Raw genomic sequence first — 15,124 nt, 5'->3', positions numbered from 1 at the left:
ATGTACTGTATCATATGTACCAATCTGTGATCAATTCAGAGTGCTCACACAATACTTGATTAGGTTAATATATACAAAAATATTAACTAAGAGAAAGTTTTCATGATACTAAAAAATTGCAAAGAATAAAACATAACAAAAATACTGGAATAGCAAATATATGACCAGCACTTCTAACAGTTCGGGGATAGGATATTGCACAAAGTTCTAGTATGTAGTGGACATGGAGGGTGTCCATGACACTTATTGGTGGCCAGGTGTCACTTGTGGGCCTGAGCTACTGCTATTTACTTGATATCCACCCTGTAGACCCAGGCAGAATCAAGACCCATAGGGTGTAGTAGAGGTCCATTTGTAGAGGATGCTGATGGAAATATTTTGCTGCTGTATACAAAAGAATAATTGAAAGACTGCTGTTGTATACCTCTTTTTCTCCTGTGTTTGTCTTATTTGGTGAGATCTTTCAGTTCTCATCCGTGAAGTTGTGGTCATTTTGATCCTTTTCTAGACTATCTTCTAAAGTCTGTGTAGGGTTGGCTTTTTTGTCATGAAATTTTTTAGTTGTTCTTTGTCATGGAAGTATTTCACTTCTGCATTAAACTTGAGTGTTTCGCAGGATATAGCATTCTGGGCTGGAATTTGTTTTCTTTTTCTTTTTCTTTTTCTTTTTTTTTTTTTTTTTGGTGGAACCAGGGATTGAACTCAGACCCTTGCGCTTGCCAGGGAAGTGCTCATTCCACCGAGCCATCTCCCTGGCCCCCTAGAAGGATTTTTTTTTGCTCCGAATGCCTTCAGGGCAAGTTTGGCTAGCTTGAGTTGTGGGGATCAAACCACAACAACCTGAGCCTGACTGCTTTGTTGAAGCAGCCACTTAAAGAACTGAGCTACGGGGGCAGGCCCCCTGGAATTTGTTTTCTTGTAAGACTTGAAGTGCTTTGCTCTATACTCTCCTTGACTTGATGGTTTGTGAAGAGAAATCTGCTGTTATTATGATGGGTTTTCCTTTAAATGTGATCTATTTCTTTTCTCTAGCAGCTTTTTTTAAAATTGTGTGTGTGTATGTGTGTGTGTGTGTGTGGCCAGCTCAGCCCACCAGGGGGCGGGGTTGGCTGGCATGTGGTGCTGGAGGATTGAACCACAGTCCCTGTGCTTTGCTAAGCTTGTTCTAAGTAGGTGCTTTAGACCACTGAGCCATCTCACCAGCCCCTCTAGCAGCTTTTAGTATACTGTTCCTGTGCTGAATTTCTGGGATCTTGATTATTTTATGTCTGGGTGTGGTTTTAATTGGGTTGGTGTTATTTGGAGCTCTATATACTACAGTTCCCGAATGTCAGACTGTTTCCTTATATTTGGGAAGTTTTCTGCTATTACTTCTGCCCACATTCTTTCATATCATTTGTATTGATTCCTTGTTTCTCAATGATGCCTATTAGTCTCACGTTGTACATCTTTGCATCATCTTGCAGATGTTGAATTATTTTTTCCTGCTTCCTAGTTATTTTTAAGAGATCTTTTTTTACCTTTTCCCTAGCTGCGATGGTGTCTTAAAGATCTGAAACTCTCTGTTCACTTTCATTCAAAAGGTTTTGCCAGTGTTTCATTCAGGTTTAATTTCCTGTATATCACTTTGAATCTGCTTTATGCATTCTATTTCTTTCCTATATTACAAGGATTCCATCACTGTGATTCAAGGATTCCATCGTTTTTCTATTCTCCTGTATTTTTTTATCAGTGTCTTCTTTAGAATCACTTAGTACTTCTTTCATTACAGTTATCATATCCTTTTTTACTTCAGAAATTATTTCTGATCTGATTTCCTCTATACCTTTCTGCAGTTGTTTCTTTACTTCAAACGCTATTATTTCAGAGACTTCAGGTGTGTGATTTCCCATTTTTTCTATGCTATTGTCTCCTGCATTTTTTCTGGGTGGGCTCCAGGCCTGAGAATGCATTTTGGTCCTTTCTTTGTTATTTTGTATAGCACTGCCTACTACCATTGGTGTAGAGCTTTGGTGCAGTTGTTATCTTAGCACCAGGTCTGGATCTACCAAGTTCAAACTCGTCCAGGTGGGTGTGGCTTGGGTGTGGCTGCTGTGCTCCACTTCTTTTTGCTGCAGCCCTTGGAGGTGAATCCTCTGTGCCACTCTGGCAAGACATTCTGCTCCTGGAACAGCTAGTGGGTCTTGCCTCTAGTCTCTCTGCAGGGTGTTCTGCTGCAGGGTTCCACACTGGGCCTGTCTAATGGAGGAAGTTCCACACACAAGCCTGGCCTGGGTGCTGGCTGGAGTGAAGAGCCAGATGGCCTAGTCTGTCCCATTCACATGCTGGGCCTGGGTGCTGGTTGGACTCTACATGTTTAGTTCTTATATAATTTTATATGCAATGTTCTACAAAATGTATAATGCTATTACTTATTTTTATCTTATAAATTGTGTTGCAGTTTTTCCCAATACCACTAGAATGCACTGTAATGCAGTATATGTTTGAAAATGTATTTATGTAAAATTTAGACAAACTTCTTAAAATTAAAAAAAGACTTCTGTGAGTGAAATAATAGGGTTTCATTAATGGATATTCATGATATTAAAGTACATTAAAAATCCGTTTAGCTATGACAATTAATTGTTGTTAATCTCATGGTATATTAAATGTATTTATGATTTCCAGATGTAGAGTTCTTCTAACATGTAAAACTGACATTATTTATAAAGAAGAGCTTTTTATTCTAGATTGAGATATCTTACTTTTCTTGTCTCTAGCTACTTGTAATAATAAATATATCTTAAACCAATATGAGACTACTTGTCAAAAAAAGGGACAGGGCTTTTATGGTATCCTTGCTACACACGTGTTATTACATTTATAGTTGCTTAGGTATTATACAGCCCAGATAATGTCACAAATTTCTTCAATAACATTCCATTAACCGATCAATTATGTGGGAGTTTCTTATGTACTGGACAAATATGCTTGACTAAAAAGCTATCCTATACCAAAGTGAAGACATGTGTATTAGAAAAATAGTGTCATTATGATTAGAACACTAAAATATTATGTAGAGCTTTTTATCTCAAGTTTTCTTTATAAATTATAACTGTTTTCATTTAATAATTTATAGGGATTCAATTAGGATAGCAATGGTTGATAAGAAATAGCATTCTTATGGCTATATTTTATGTTTCAAAATGCTTGATATCAAGATAAAATTATAATAATTAAACTCATTCCTCCCAATGCAATGATAATGCCACTGATCTTCTGGGTGTTCCACAATTGAGGTTTAGAAATCAAAACTAGAAAGGCAATTGAACAAAGAGGACAACAAATGTTTTAGCCAAGGCTCTTCAAGTTCAACAAGGACCCAAGACATGAGGAAACCTTTTTTGTGACATGCTACAACTCTTGTGAGTCACATAACTTACAAGAGAGATCCTTGCTCCAGGAACTCCTGTATGTTCACTGGGAACCTCAACACTCTTGTGGCAAAGAAATCTGAGGCAGAGGCAAATTTCTTGAAATATTGCAATATTGTGCATTGCTCTGTTCAGAGGGATTTACCCTCATCCACTATATTAATAAGGGAAATATCCAGGCTGCTGCCAGAGAGGATGGTAGAATTATTGTTGGCCAGTTTTATGTTTTAATTTGACTGCACAGCCAAAGGTAAACAGGAAAAACAGATATGAAATGATCTGCAGTGGAGATCTACAAGTCACACCACTGTACAATGTTTCCCTTTTCTCTATACCTTTGCCAGTATTTGTTGCTTTGCTCTGTGTATTTTTGATAGTAGTTATCCTAACCATAATAGTATGGCACTGACAAGTACAAAAACAAAACACTGGAACAACGATGAGAGCCCAGGTATCAATCCATCTATATATGGTTTGTATCAGTCAGTCTTTCACTGGAGGAAAAGATACAACACAAGATGTACAAATGTCAGAAATTACAAGATTAGCTTATAGTGGTTGGGCACAGAGTTGGATGAGGAAGCACACAGAGGGCATCTGCACTCTAGAGACTGCAAGATTCAGTACAAAATCTGTAGCTCACAGCAGTGTTCTGTGCAAGTCCATATCAGGAGGCCAATGGTTCTGTGTCTATACCAGAAGGCTGAAGGAGTATGCACTAGAAGCCAGGGGATGACATCCGAGCTGGCTGTGAAGAACAGAGCTCCTCTGAGGAAATGGAACACTCACTCCATCCTTCCTCAATTCCCTTTTATATCCTATAAGTGATGAGTCATTCTACGGTGTGGCCTCCACACCCTAGGGTGTCGAATTGCTGAGCTGATTTAATTAAGCTTTTAACTTTTCAATTTGACACAATTGATCAACCAATGCATGGTTGACCACCCTTTTCTAGTCCCTCTACTCAGATCTTCTTTTGACTTGGACTGTGACTTTTAGCATGATTATTACTATATGATGCACAGTGGCCCAGCACATATTTCTGTTCCTCTTCTTGTTGCTCTGAATGTAGTGCTTTCCAAATTGTGTATTTCAGGAAACCCCTCCTGAAGGAACAAAACTGGCTTCAATTCTAAGAATTGACAGTGGGGATCATCTTACATGTCTTGAAAGTTGAAAAGGGGATGATCTCCTGGCCATTAAGAAGGAACAAATAGAAATAAAATGTAAAGGGGATTCTTTATGGGAAAGCATGGAGAAAATTGATAAAGAACAGAGAAAATCTTTTCCGCCCGCTCCCCCCTCCCCCCCCCCAGCGCCGCTCCAGCTGCACCGCGCTCACTCTGAGCCCCCGGCTCCTGCTAAGCTTGCCCAGCCGCCACTTCCCTCAGCCACCATCGTGATTATCTACCGGGACCTCATCAGCCACGATGAGATGTTCTCCGACATTTACAAGATCCGGGAGATCGCGGACGGGCTGTGCCTGGAGGTGGAGGGCAAGATGGTCAGTAGAACAGAGGGTACCATTGACGACGTGCTCATTGGTGGCAATGCCTCCGCTGAAGGCCCAGAGGGCGAAGGCACCGAAAGCACAGTAGTCACTGGTGTAGATATTGTAATGAACTATCACTTGCAGGAAACCAGCTTCACAAAAGAGGCCTACAAGAAATACATCGAAGATTATATGAAATCAATCAAAGGCAAAGACCAGAACAAAGAAGAACAAAGACCAGAAAGAGTAAAACCGTTTATGACGGGGTTGCAGAGCAAATCAAGCACATCCTTGCTAATTTCAAAAACTATCAGTTCTTTATTGGTGCAAACATGAATCCAGATGGCATGGTTGCTCTCCTGGACTACCCTGAGGATGGTGTGACCCCATTTATGATTTTCTTTAAGGATGGTTTAGAAATGGAAAAATGTTGATGGATTCTATAATAACCTTGGATCTATCACTTGTCATAACTGGCTGCTGCTTGTCATCTACACACCAGGATTTTAGACAAATGGGAATGATGTCATCTTGAACCCTTCGTTTATTTTGACTGTGATTTATTTGGAGTGGAAGCATTGATTTTTAGGGAAAAAATACGTCATGTAGGTTGTCTGAAAATAAAGTGCATTTAAACTCATTTGAGAGAATGCCTCTTAGTCTAATACATATCTAAACTAAGTCCATTGGTAGTGTTCATGGAGAAGCTAGAACCTGGTCAGAGACCACTGCTAAAAAGCATAAGACTGTCTACAAATAACTTCTGCAGTGGAACTACTTCTGAGACTGGAATATAAAACAAGAATCAGAGTTTTAATTCTGAGTTGCAGAGAAGGGAAAGAGACTATGTTCATAGCAGTGCCAACATTTGAAGTGGAGCCTTACATATTTCATCACTTACAATGGAAGTAGTTAACCCTGGAAGAGATTACCAAAAGAATAAAAAGACTTAACTCAGTTGGAAGCAAAAAAAAAAAAAAGAACAGAGAAAATAATCAGAGATGAAGAATAAAACAGAAGAAGAGCAGCCCAGTACTGCTCTGAAGAAAGATATGTTTATTATGATGTTGGAGCCTGAGGGTAGTGCTGGTAACTCTAATGAGAACAATGACCTACTGAATGAAAGATGTTAATGAAGAATGAGGGGTCACCAACTGAAATTGATCAAGGAATATGAAAATGAGGCTGAGGAAAGAGGATGACACAGACAGTTCCAATGGCAAGAATGGCTCTTAAGCACATAATGGTGTTTAGAAGTCTTGTCTCATTATTGCTTTATGTAGACTGTTGTCTAAAATCAAAATTTCACCAGGTGCTCTCCCCTAGTATCTTCAACACATAATCACTGTTATTATCTTTGTCCTTCCCATGTTCACAATTGCCATGTACCTAGTCTCACTTTCACTTACTTTGATGCTCCTTTTGTTTTAAGTTTACCTTGTAATTTTTTTAAGCTTTTATGTTTCTTTATACCAACAATAATAAGTTAATGAAGATTTTATCAACTACCTCCACACTGATCTCTTCTTGTACAGGAAGTAGAGTTGCTTATATTTATATATGAATTCAGTAGTTGTTTCCTTAACAGCAAAGATAATCGCATGTGGTCATAACTCTTCAGAGCAGCTTTTAGTTAGGGGTATATGTGTTATCCGGACATTGAGTACTTCGTGGAGCTGTTGAACATAAATAAAACAATGTGTTTTGGTGAATGAGAGTTGGCATATCAAATGCATCCTACAGAAAACTTGATGCATTTATTTTCTAAAGTTCATACTGTGGGTTGCTTTTGTGAAGAACCTGATGCTTGGAACATTGTTTTCTCAAAATAAATAGGTTATTATACTAGAAATTTCAAGAAAAACAAACTTTTTAAAACTTTTTGCATTTTATAATTGTTTACTTCAAAATTTTTGGTTTACTGCAGCCTCCACAGAACCTTTAGAGTGCACTAACTATATATTTTTGGAGTAATTCACAATCATTAAGCAAGCTACTGTATGCAACTCAAGATAGATGTTGCATTCAGTAATACAGTCACTTTGACATAAAGGGAAAAATATTCCAATTACTGCTTATAGTGCCAGTTAACTTCTACAGGAATTTGAGTCTGTGCCTCATTGTTACTAAAACAGAAAAGTGCTTTCTTAAGCTTCTGTAGCTTGTGCCTTCCCAGGTAACTGACAACATCCTAGGGGTTTTCACATTTCCTTCCCTTTAAATGACTTTTGATTCATATGAACTAATCCTTTTGCACTACTCTCCAATAGTAGCATTGATTTTGATGGCACTGCACCAATTGATACTCACACTTCCAAGGATACATATATTAAGCAGCTGCCAGAGTTGTGATGCTTTCCTAACCATCTATAAAGACCCAGGGTATTCATGTTTAACCTTCAGTCTTTCCAATATAGCCTGAGAAAATTAATGTTGTTAAGGTACACAGAACTTGGATTCCTTGTAAACTTGATATGAGTTGATATCATGCCGCATAGGCATTTAACACATCCTAATTTCTATTGAAAAGTCATGATTTTAAAATAAGCATTTGAGATCCTTCTATTTACCAGGTAGTAAAGTACAATAAAATGAAGAAATTGAACTACAGCCTACCCCAGGAACCCAAATGGATGTTATGGAAGTAGCTTCTGTCAAATGTTAAGTGAGTCAAACAAACAAATAAAAAAACTTGCAACCATTGCTTTCTGATCTAGTATACTTCTCTTTTTTATTTTTTGTATTTTAGGACAGGGTCTACAGGGTCTCACTGCATAGATCAGACTCCTCCTGTTTACAGCCTCCCAAGTGCTTGGCTTACAGGCAGGTATTACCACACCCAGTCTCAATCTCCATCTCAGCGCGCCCCTGGGATGAGGCTGGTGCGGCAGGCAGGGGGATCAAACCTGGGCCCCTGTGTCTCCCTAAGCAGGCACTTTAATCTGTTGAGCTATTTGGCCGGCCCTTAAAGTTGAGAAGAATTTTTTTTTTTTTTTTTTGCCCGGCTCAGGCTGCCTCAAGTGCAGGTCTGGTAAGGTAGGTTGAGCTGGAGATGGAGCTGTGGTATCTTGTGCCTGCCTGTGTTTGCATATGCAGGCTCTTAAACAACTGAGCTGGGCCGGGGGGAGATGGGTCAGTAGAATAAGCGCTTCCCTGGCAAGCGCAAGGGCCTGAGTTCAATCCCCAGTTCTGTAATAAAATAATAATAATAATAATAATAATAATAATAAGTAAAATCATAAAAACCTTTGCTGGGGAGATGGCTCAGGAAGATAAGTGCTTCCCTGGCAAGCACAAGGGTCTAAGTTCAATCTCCGGTTCTGCCAGAAACAAAAACAAACAATCCAAAAAAATAGAATATTTAACAACTGAGTTAACTGGCAGGCCCCTGATCTAGTATACTTTTGTAAAAACTTTATCAGATAACCCTTGTCTAGAAAATTAACTAGGGATACACAGAGGAAAATCTCAGAAGTTGAAGAAGATAATAAAAATTATTTAACATTAAAAAGAAGCTCGATTTTAGTTGAACTCACCACAAACACCAAAAATTGAAGTAACTGTGAATGATGATAAACATATCACTTTGCTTATCTGTAATAATGATTTAATTATGCATATCAAAATATTGTGTTGTATAATTCAATGCAAAATACGAAATAATTTTTTATAATTAATTTGTTGCTAAAATTTAGATATGCATAATGATCACATTCATTGTAGGGAATTTATACCTATATATCATATATCTTATTTCATCTTTTTCTCCAATTCCCCCATCTCGTCAACATTTCTTTCCCAGTGGATTTACAAAGATTGGATTTCATTTTATCCCTTTTTTCTCATTTTTTTCTTTCCCCCTTCCATCCTCAATCCCCATTTGTGTTTGAATAATTACTTGCTATCTTACAATATCTGTTATACCTTTTGCTTCTTATTTACTTTTGGTTTCTCACACCAGGGAGACATGGTGTTTATAGATATGAGTCTGATTTACTTCACTTAAGTATATGGTATCAAGACCCATCAATTTAACTATAAATGTCTCAAGCCCTTAAAAAACACATTTTAAAAAATCCATTCTTTTACTTACGGGAATTTGGTTTGTTTCCAAGATTTAGCTATTACAAACTGCGCTGCTATAAATATAAGTGTACATATATCACTGTGTGATGCTTTTTTTTTTCCAAAATTTTATTGATAAACAGCAATGAGACAGTTTCAAATCAAATCGGAAGTACAGTTTCAACAAATAACACACTACGGGGCTGGTGAGATGGCTCAGTGGTCTAAAGCACCTACTTAGAACAAGCTTAGCAAAGCCCAGAGACCACAATTCAATCCCCCAGCACCGCATGCCCGCCAGCCCCGCCCCCTGGTGGACTGAGCTGGCCACACACACACACACACACACACACATAAATAAATAAAAATTAAAAAAAAACAAATAACACACTGCATATATTCTTCTTAGTGGTTAATTGCTGTACAAGATGCGGACTTGAGATCCTATTTACAAACACTATTAGAACAAATCATTTGTGTGATGATTTTAATTCTTTTAGTAAGATACCCACAAGTGGAAAATCTGGTTCAAGTGGGGCTTTAGTCTTAGTATTTTGTGGCATCTGCACAATGATTTCCATGGTGGTTGTTTCAGTCTATACAGTGGAGAAGAGCTTTTTCTTCCCCACAGTCCTACAGCATATGTAATTCTTTGCCTTCTTATAATGGCCAGTCTTTCCAGAGTGAGATGGAATCTCAGTATTGCTTTAGTTTTCATCTTGGAAATGATCAGGGACATTGAACATTTTTTTTCATGTATTTATTTGCCATTGTTATGTCTTCTGAGAAGAGTCCATTGATTTCAAGTGTTCATTTTTGGATTGGGACTTTAATTTGGGGGGGCAGCCTGACCTTCTTCAATTCTTGATATGTTCTAAATATTAGTTCTTTGTCTAGAAAACAATGAGCCAAGACATTTTTGCATTCTGTGTTTTGTTTTTTCACTTTGTTGGTGATTTATTTTAATGTGCAAAAGCTTTTTAATCAAATGAGGGCTAGGGGGATACCTCAGTAGAATGAACACTTGCTTGGCAAGTGCAGGGTCCTGAGTTCAATCCCCAGTACTGCAATCAATCAATCAATCAATCAATCAATCAATCAAATAAAACAAGAACCCAGTTGATTATTCTTTGCAGTATTTTCCATTCAATTGAGGTTTTAGTCATGAAGTCATTGCCTATACCTGTGTCTTCCACAATGCTACCTATTCTCTCTTCCAGCAGATTCAGTTTTTCTGCTTTAATATTTTTTTTAGAGCAGAATATGTTTATTGGGGGAAAGAAAGCTTTCTGTCCCTCCGAGAGAGGGACAGAAGCTAGGAACCCGAGCAGGTTGGCCACTCTGCTTTAATATTTAGATCTTAGATTCATTTTAATTTCAGTTCAGCACATAGTGATATACATGGGTCTTGCTTTAGTTGTTGGCATGTGAAAAACCAGTTTTTCCAGTAGTTTGTTAAAGAGACAAACTTTCTTTCAGTAATAGTGCTTAGTCCCTTTGTAGAAGATAAGATAGCTGAATGTGTTTGAAGTTGTTTCTTCCTCTTTAATTCTGTTCCATTGATCCTCAGGTCTTTTTTTTTCTTGGCAAGTACCATACTGTTTTTTAAATCAGAATTGCTCTGTAGTATAATAATTTCAAGTCAGATATTTTGGTACCCCTTGCTTTACCTTTATTGCCCAGAATTGCTTTTGCTATTCTAGGTCTCTTTTCATACCAAATGAATTTTAAGAGTGTTTTTACTACTTATGCGAGGTATGCTAATGGTATTTTGATCAGGATTGTATTAAATCTCTATAAAATTTTGAGAGTATGGCCATTTTTAGTATATTGGCTCTTGCTTCCCATGAACAAGGTATATCTTTCCATTTGTTGATATTGTCTCTCATCTCCACTTTCAGCATAGTTTTCAGAGTAGATATATCTTCTACTCCCTTTGTTAGACTGATTCCTCAATACTTGATTTTTTTGGATGCTCTATTAGTTACTCTTCTCTCCTTGCTGGGACAAATACCTGACACTCAAAATGAGGGAAGGAGTGGTTTATTTAGCTCACAGTTACTGGAGGTTTAAAGACACTGCTCCTGCTCTACAGGGTCTGGAGGAGTGGCTGGGGCACTGCCGTTTCCAGGATGATCCTCTCTACATCTCTGAGAGATTGGGGGGCAGCGAGGGCTGTCAGTTTAATGGTTCACACCTGTGTGGCCCCGCCTCTTGAGCTCCACCCTGGTCATCTGGCCCTGCCCCTCAGCCACTCACTGCTCCTTTTTTTTTTTCAAACCAAACTGGTAGGGCAGTTTCAGTAATTAACACATTGCATACATTCTTCCTAGTGGTTAATTGCTGTACAAGATGCGGACCTTGCTCATGGGAAGCAAGAGCCAATATACTAAAAATGGCCATACTCTCAAAATTTTATAGATATTTAATAGGACATCATGTAAACTATCTAATAGTTTACAAACACTATTAGAACAAATCCTTCCATTCATTAAGAGAATGTAACTATATATCTATTCTAACCATTTTGAATACACAGATATAAAATGGACATTCATCTGCATCCCCTTTTTTGGTTTGGTTCAGTTATTTGAGTATTATAGGTGTGTTAACTCAGCAAAATATTCTAAAGAGTCTAGTAGTCCATAATAGCATTGGGTCTTCCGCTTGACTGGCAATGTCAGAAATTGTTGACCTGAGTCCCCTACAGTTCAACATAACAACATGGCTTTACTTCTTGTATTTTGTTTTTATACTTTTCTGCTGGATGGTTAAGACCAAGGTAAAGCAAGACCTATGCAACAAGAGTTGTAGCTTTTGGGTTTGATAAGGTCGGTGAAATCCCCTCAGGATTTATCCTGAGATCCTGTACCTCAGATTGTAGATCCTTTTTCAGTGTCAGCCATGTGGATGAGTCACGGCCATTGCTTGACCAGTTTGCTCTCTGTGAAAGCCTGAGAGAATGTTTTCTCTCCATGTGACTCTCCTTAGGCACACTCTACATCATCAATCACTTTCCTCTTTGGCCCCATAATCTTCTTGATCAGAAAATTTGGGACACTACCGAGGTACATCACGTTACAGTACAAGTTCTCATATGTCCTGAGTCTTAATTGACCTTAGAAGGTTAGGGCCAAAATGTTGGCTTTCCTTGTATCCCTCCTTTTTCTCTAATTTTGGTCTGCAAACTTAGGTTGTTAACCCTCCAGAAGAGAAGTTTATTGTTATCACTCACTGCTCCTTGAGCTGCATCTGTCCCATAACTTACATGAGGCTTTAGTCGGACGAGTAGACACAAACCATAACAGATGCTATTGTGAAATATTTTGCTGTCTTAGTTTCTATTTTGGTGTGTTTGTTATTTGTGTACAGGAATGCTATTGATTTTTGAGTGCTGTCTTTGTATCCAGCGATGCAATTAAATCTGGGGGTTTTTTTGGTACAGGGTCTTGCTACATAGCTCAGACTCATAGTGATCCTCCTGTATCAGCCTCCCCAGCACTGGGATTACAGGTGTGTGCCATCATGCTAGATTTCAGTGGCTATCACATTGCTCAGGGTTCCAGGGCAGGCACGGCATATGGTACCGGGGATCATACCAGGGTCCTTGCACTTTCCAGGCAGGTGCTTAGACCACTGAACTATCTCCATGGCTCCTCAATCTTGTTATTAAACCTACAAGTCTTATAAAAACGAAGTACAAGAAGTAAAGCCATGGTGTTATTTTGAGCTGTAGGGGGTCTCAGGTCAACAACTTTTGACATTGCCAGTGAAGCAGAAGACCCAGTACTATAATGGACTACCGAACTCTTTTAGAATATTTTGCTGAGTTTACACACCTATAATATTTAAATGATGGAACTTAACAAAAAAAAGGGGGGATGCAGATGAATGTCCATTTTGTGTCTGTGTATTCAGAGTGGTTGGGATGGATATATAGTTGCATTCTCTTAATGAATGGAGGGATTTGTTCTGATGGTGTTTGTACGTAGGATGTCGGGTTCGCATCTTGTACAGCAATTAACCACTAGGAAGAATGTATGCAATGCGTTAATTATTGCAACTGTCCTACCAATTTGGTTTGAAGCTGTCTCGTTGCTATTTGTTTCTCAATAAAATTATGGAAAAAAAACTACAAGTCTTTTGGTGGAGTTGTTGGGGCTTGTATATAGAGCATCAAGTCATCAGCAATTAATGATGATTTAACTTCTGTTCCTTTTTTATTCCTTTTTTGTCTAATTGTTCCAGCTAAATTTTTCATAAATATATTGCATAGTAATGGTGATAGTGCACATGTTATGATTTGTGTCTAGTTGTCCTCACAAGGCCCCATGCAGTCATGGGGTGGCTTTTGGAGTTTGTGAGTGATTCTTGATTCAATACTGGGATTATGGGTGTGAGTGCACTGGGGCAGAAATTCTGCATTACAATATAAGGAGGGGAGAGAGGTTCGCTAGCTGCCAGAGCTGCTGCCACTCCCTTTGCTCTCTGCTCTTTGCCTGACATGAATGGCTGCCCCATGCTATGTTCCACTCTACCTTGAATCCTGCGAAGTATGGACTGAAGCCTCCACTGACTGTGAGCTAAATAAACCTTTCTTCCCTCCATTTTTGGTGTTGTGTATTTTGTCCCAGCAACGAGAAAAGAGTAACTGAGACAGGACTTCCTTGTCTTATTTCTGATTTTATAGTGAAAGTTTTCATTATTTGTTGATTTAGTTTGATGGTAACTGTCCATTTGTCACAAATGAGTTTTATCAATCTCAAATAAAGACCATCTATTTCAATTTTTTGTAGGGTTTTTATTTTTTTAATCATAAATGGGTGTTCAACTTTTTCAAAGCATTTTCTACTTCTATTGAGGTGATCAGATGATTTTTGTCCTTGATTCTGTTAATATGGTATATTACATGTGCAGATTTCCGTATGTTCAATAGTCCCTGCATTCCCAGGATGACTTCACCTTGGACATGTTGTATAATATTCTTGGTTAGAATTATCCCTGAATTTCTAGGATGACTTTTACTTGGACATGATGTATAATCTTCTTGATGATTTCTATTTTTTTTTTTTGTATTTTAGGGAAGGGTCTACAGGGTATTCAGGGTCTCACTACTAGCTCAGACTGGTAGTGATCCACCTTTTTACAGGCACCCAAGACCTGGGATTACAGGTGCATACCACCATGCCCAGTCTCAATTGCCATCTCAGTGCGCCCTGGGAATGGGATCAAACCCCTGGCCCCTGTGCCTGCTTGCAGGTGCTTTAATCTGTTGAGCTATTTGGCCAGCCTGCTTGGTGATTTCTTGCACTCTGGTTATCATTATCCCGAGCATTTTTGTGTCTATGTTCATTGGGAGATTGATCTATAGTTCTGTTTTTTGGTTGGATTCTTCTCTGCTTTTGGTTCCAGGTTAATACATGTTTCCTGGAATAAGTTTGGGAGTGCTACTTCCTTTTCAATTCATTAAAGATTTTGACAAGTAGTGTCATTAGATCTTCTGTAAATTTTTATAGCATTCAGGAGCGAATCCATCAGGACATGGAACTTTCTTTGTTAATAATTTTTCAATTACATCTTCAAATTCATTGACTGATATTGAGGTATACAGAATTTCTATATCTTCTTGATTCAACTTTGGAAATTCAAATATATTTAGGAATCTCTGTTTCTTCTGTACTTTATATATTATTAAATTTTTTTTGAAGAAGGTATTGCTGATCTTCTGGATTTCTACATAACTCATTGTGATTTCACCCATTTAATTCCCAATTGCATATATTTGAGTCTTTACTGTTTTTGATAAGATTAGTTAAGGGTTTATCAATTTGATGGAATCTTTCAAAGAATCAAGTATTTAATTAATTTATTTCTTATCATTTTATTAATTTTAATTACATTCATTTCTAGTCTGAGCTTTGTAATTTCCTCCACTGTGCAAGATTTGGGTTCAATTTTTTTTCTAGAAGTTTGAAGTTCAATATTAGCTTCTTTATTTGAGCTAGTTCTCTTTTCTTTTTTTAAATTTTTTTTCCTAAAATTTTATTGATAAACAGCATGGAGACAGTTTCAAATCAAATCGGAAGTACAGTTTCAACAAATAACACACTGCATATATTCTTCTTAGTGGTTAATTGCTGTACAAGATGTGGAC

At 37.9% G+C, this 15,124-nt stretch overlaps 1 pseudogene; it reads left to right on the top strand.

The window, feature by feature from the left end:
• The first annotated feature begins 4,794 nt into the window (after window positions 1–4,794).
• On the top strand, window positions 4,795–5,364 carry LOC101578202 (annotated as a pseudogene).
• Window positions 5,365–15,124: the final 9,760 nt, after the last annotated feature.

The sequence above is a fragment of the Octodon degus genome, unplaced genomic scaffold (assembly GCF_000260255.1).
Source record: "Octodon degus isolate 3935 unplaced genomic scaffold, OctDeg1.0 scaffold00171, whole genome shotgun sequence".
NCBI lineage: Eukaryota > Metazoa > Chordata > Mammalia > Rodentia > Octodontidae > Octodon > Octodon degus.
The sequence above is the reverse complement of the archived record's forward strand: the minus strand, read 5'-3'. Positions and strand labels throughout refer to the sequence as shown.